The sequence below is a fragment of the Dasypus novemcinctus genome, chromosome 4, assembly GCF_030445035.2.
Source record: "Dasypus novemcinctus isolate mDasNov1 chromosome 4, mDasNov1.1.hap2, whole genome shotgun sequence".
Classification (NCBI taxonomy): Eukaryota; Metazoa; Chordata; class Mammalia; order Cingulata; family Dasypodidae; genus Dasypus; species Dasypus novemcinctus.
Genome location: NC_080676.1, coordinates 134,175,433 through 134,180,615, shown reverse-complemented (window position 1 = coordinate 134,180,615; position 5,183 = coordinate 134,175,433). Strand labels below are relative to the sequence as shown.

Below are 5,183 nucleotides of genomic sequence, written 5' to 3'. Positions count from 1 at the left end.
ATCCTCACTCTAAGAAATGTCCCAATTTGGAAAATACCGTATTTAACACAAACTTTTTTCCAATTTTCTGGGATATTGTTGTAATTACATTTTACCTGAAGACATTTCTTCCAGAATCTTTTGACTAACTCCAGATGGAAACGGTTGTCATTTTTGTCAGTGCACAGCTTTCTTTCTGGGATCCCTGTTATTATCATCTGGTGGAGTCCTGTCACCAATATCTTATGTTAAATATCTCTTTTCATATAACTTTTCTTTTCCTTGCTTTATTGGCTCCTATTCATGGGCCCAATCTCCTAGTAGCATCCTGTGAAAGGGTACCTGAAAGGTAAATTTGAGTACTTGCATGTCTGAGAGCAATTCTTTCTCCCCTTCTCCTAACCAAATCAGTTGAGAGTTTACCTGGGTATAGAATTCTAACTTGAAAAATATTCCTTCACAAGTTTGAGAGCATTGTCCCATTGCCTATTAATTTCCAGAGTTGCTATAGAAAAATCCCAAACCATTCTAGTTATGGATCCTTTGTATGTGGTCTTATTTCTTTTTACCTGGATACTCTTAAGATCTTTTCTTTGTTCCATTTTTCTGAAATTAAATGGTGTATAGAGTCTATTTTTATCCACTATTCTGGGCACGTAATGAATCCCTTCAACCTGGAAGCTTGTGTATTTTATTTATGATTTTTAAAAAAAAATATTTCTTCAGTGATTTCCTCTCTCTATTTTCACTCTGTGAAATGTTTGATCTTCTGGTATGGTTCTCTAACTTTAATCATTTCTTTGTTATAGTTCAATTCTCTGAAAGATTTCCTAAACTTTATTATCTCTTTCTTCATCTCTCTTTAAGATCTGTCATCTATGTAACCTCATCATATCTGTCTGTCTGTCTATCTATCTATCTATCTATCTATCTATCTATCTATCTATCTATGTTACCTGTCATCATCTATTCACACATAAATTATTGATTTCATATTTTTATTTGTAAATATTCATTTTATTTCTTTTCAGAATATTCTTTTAAAAATATGGTTATTTTTATTTTACATATGCATTTTATCTTAATTCTCACAATATATTAAAATAATTGCATCTTTTTTTTAGTTTTCTTCTATTTGTATAGTTTTCATTTTCTCCAAGTTCCCTTTTCTGTTCATCTATTTTGTTCTCCATTTTATTGGTGGTTTTCTGCAGATGTTTGCTAATTCTAGACTGTGTACTCATAATTTTTTTTTTACACCAAAACAAAGTTGTACTCACTTTGGCAGCACATATACTAAAAATTGGAATGATACAGAGAAGATTAGCATAGCCCTTGTACAAGGATGACTCACAAATTCATGAAGTATGTCATATTTTTCCCGCACAATTGCTCTGTAGATCCACAAATTCTCTAATTAAAAAAATAGAAAACAACTTTGATTTTCACAAAGATTAAAGGAAGATATATTGCATTTGAAAGTCCTTAGCATAGAGCCTGGAAAGTATAGGTGCTCAATGAATGGCACATTATTACTTTATTATGGGGAAGGGAAGGGAAGGGGAGGGAAGGGGAGGGAAGGGGAGGGGAGGGGAAGGGAGGGGAAGGGAAGGGAGATAATGGGAAAAAGGGAGAGAGGGAGGGAGGAAGAAAGAAAGAGAAAGAAAATACTTTTTTTGGATCATAAAATATGAATATTTGAACAGATGGGTTTAAAAAGAAAAGCCCTTTTTGAGATATAGTACTCTGTGCTAATATATGTATACATTTATATGTTGTTTTTAAACTACACTAAGCAGTAGGTGTCCATTTTCTTTGTGTTTGCTATATAGTGAAATCCTTGCAGTTCACATTTTACTCTGCCATGGCCTACAAGTCCCTCTGTAATTCTTTGTCACTTATTTGCTTCCCCTGAAACATTGGCTATCCCAGGTTTTCACCACAAAAAAAAATCCATCTGCTTCTTCCAGAAGTTTCATCTCTTTGGTCATGAGAGTGGTTAGGGCTACTTTCATTTGGTGGCCTGCCAAAGCTTTTTCTTTGCTGTCTCTGCAAAACTGTCCTGACTGTCCTTATTTTTGGGAAAGGCAAAGGGCTAGAGCTCTAAGAGCTGGTGCCTACTGGTAATCACCCTAGGCGTTCTTAAGTGTTGTTCAGATGCCTTTGACTGCTGCATATTCCAGAAGCCTCCATCCATTACTGCTGCTCTTGGCAGTTGTATACCTAAACTACCACTGGACTAGGATTCAGAACAAACGGAGTTTTAATCTTGGCACCAAAGATCTTCCTGACCTTGGTGAAAGTACTATATTCTGACTCTTAATTTCCTTGTCATTACATTGAGTGCTATTTTATCAACTTCACAATATGGCCACAAAGACTATATGGTGTGGCCATATTGAAACTCTGTATGTCCATTCTCACAGATTCTACTTGGAAGAATTTATCCTCCAGAAATACTCATGTAAGAGCACAAAGATATATTTACAAGGATGCTTAATGTTATTATTATTATTTATAATATGGAAAACTTGAAACAAACTAAATAATCACAGATAAGAAATTGTTAAGTAAATTATGGTATATCTCTACCACGATAACTGTGCAGCCACAAGAAAGAATAAGGAAGGTAGATCTTATGTAGTGGTAGAACAATCCTGAAGCTATTTAAATGAAGTAAACAAGAGATAAAATAATATGTACAGTATGGTATTACTTAGGTAAACCATAATGGCAGTATAAATCATGCATATATAGACAAAATATTTACATTTCTGTACACAAAGTATGGAAGAAAACATTTCAAAGTGTTAAAAATGGCTACTTCTGTGGGGTAAGAATAGGGAATGTTGTGAAACTGGGAACTTTCACCTCTATTTATTTTTGGTTTATTTATTTATTTTTTAGTACCCTGGACCTTTTTGTGAAGGAAAAGAGTCAGTAAGATAACATACTACTTGGCTCTTCATAAAATTTAAATATATTAGCCTTTGTTCTTTTCCATGATCTTTTATTCTCCCGCACCTGCACCCCTGCTCTCATCCCTATTGTCTGGCATAGATGAATGGACTCTAGAGAGTTAACAATGTCCAGCTTTCTTTGTTGTGACTACCACCCAGAGCAGAGGAGCTGGACAGGTTATTACAGACACCACACTACCAATGAATTCATTTTCTCTCTCCTCAACATTCTTTGTGAAGCGCATGTAGTCATTAAGCCTGGTGAATGCTAGAGTGGAAATTCAATCATACCTACCTACCTGGGAGGAGGGGATTTTCCTATAGACTTTTGTGAATGTGTTTTCCTTAAGATAAGAGGGTTGGTGTTCTGCACATTAAATACCACATTTTCCAAAAATGAGGTTCCTGTATTCCAGTTAGATCCTTAGGGAGAATTGGGGCACATTGAATTTCCTCAAGCCATAATGTAATGCAATGTAGTATTGTAATAGTGCAATGATTGTAACAAACCCTGGAATCCCTCCCTCTCTTTTTCTCTTTCTCTGGTCTCTCTCTCATTTAAAATTGTACTTTGATTTTTATGAAGATAATCATATACATAGTTTTAAAAAAATAGTTTTTAATTGCATTCTTTTTTTAAAAGATATATAGATTACAAAAAATGCTACATTAAAAAATATGAGGTTCCCACATAACCCACACCCCTGCCACCCACCACGCCTCCCACATCAATGACCTTTTTCATCATTGTGGCACGCTCATTGCATTTGGTGAATTTATTTTGGAGCACTGCTGTACCACATGGATAATAGTTTACATTGTAGTTTACACTCTCCCCCAGTCCATTCAGTGGGTTATGGCAGGATATATAATATCTGGCATTTGTCCTTGCAATATCATTTAAGACAACTCCAAGTCCCGAAAATGCCCCCACACCTCATGTCTTCATAAATGTGAAAAGCTTATGATGAAAACAAACAATTGCTTGTTCCAACTTTCTCCTCCCATGAAAATTTTATCCCAGAGGCAATACCACATTCAACCCTTTTTAAGCTATTTCTCCTTTTGAAAAAAACAACAACACATTTTACTTCTCCTTCTTGACTATTTTAGATGGCATATGATATAATTATTTCCTACAAGAGGATATTAGGATTTACTATATTTTATATCCTTTCACTTTCCCCAGCTTCTTCTATAATTCCAATATATTTAAGCCTTAATTTTTGGTTAAATCACCATCTCTTATGACTATGTAATTGCTTTCAGAGTTGAGTCACATAGTTTTGGGGAGCCAATTCTCCATGGGTTTCTTTCATTTCTTCACATATTATGTGAGCAGAGGCACTGATAACTTCGTTCCAGACTACCACTTCAAGGATGTCTATATAGTGAATGACTTTGGAAAATAAAGATAGTGGGCCCACCAGAGTAGAGGACAAATTTGTTTGCTGTCCAGGATAACAGAGATAATGTCTCTCTCTGGGGGAAAGATCATGCAGGTTTGCTTTTGGCCCATTAAAAAAAAAAACTGGGGTTTCCTAAGTTCAACTGTGGTGCAAACCCATGTCATGTGCAGCATCCATGTGGGAGACTTGGGGGGTGGGAGTGGGCCAAAAAGCAAGAGCGACCATGAAGCTCATGCTGCTTGCTGCACTGTGAGCCTTGAAATCCTTTGCCTCTTACCCAGAAGTCTCATGTCTTCTGCCAGCATCCTTGAAACTGTGGTGGTTTAGTAATGTAAAATCTCGGTCCCTTTCCAGTTCCTGACAATAGCAAACTCTGATTTTATTTACTTTCTTGTATTTCATTCTTAATATTTCAGACTTAATGATTTTCCCCCTTTACTACATTCGTAGTAACGCATGGCATCAATTCCATGGTATTCCTGTCAAGGATGCATAGCCTGAGTCTGGTCCTGAGAAACATCATGAAGGTTATCCTTGTGAATGTGAAACCTGTATGCTTTAAAAACTGTTAAGGACATGAAAGATAGAGAAATGCTGAGGAACTGTTCCAGGTGGAAAGAGTCTGAAGAGACATAGGAACTAAATGTAGCACATATTATTCTTGGCTAGGATCCAGAAAGGGAAAAGAGACAGTGTTGAACAGTTGGCAAAATTTGAATGGGATCTCTGGATTGGAAGGTAGTGCTGTGCCAATATTCTAGCCACCCTGATTTCCTTATTTGGAAGATTGGATGTGAGTTATGCTGAAGAGTGTCCTCATTGTTGGGAAACACAC

At 36.1% G+C, this 5,183-nt stretch overlaps 1 non-coding gene across 1 annotated transcript; it reads left to right on the top strand.

Annotated features, from left to right (window-relative positions):
- The first annotated feature begins 1,251 nt into the window (after positions 1 to 1,251).
- LOC111765172 (U6 spliceosomal RNA) lies at positions 1,252 to 1,359 on the top strand. Its single transcript, XR_002797576.1, has one exon. It is a non-coding gene; the product is annotated as a U6 spliceosomal RNA (small nuclear RNA).
- Positions 1,360 to 5,183: the final 3,824 nt, after the last annotated feature.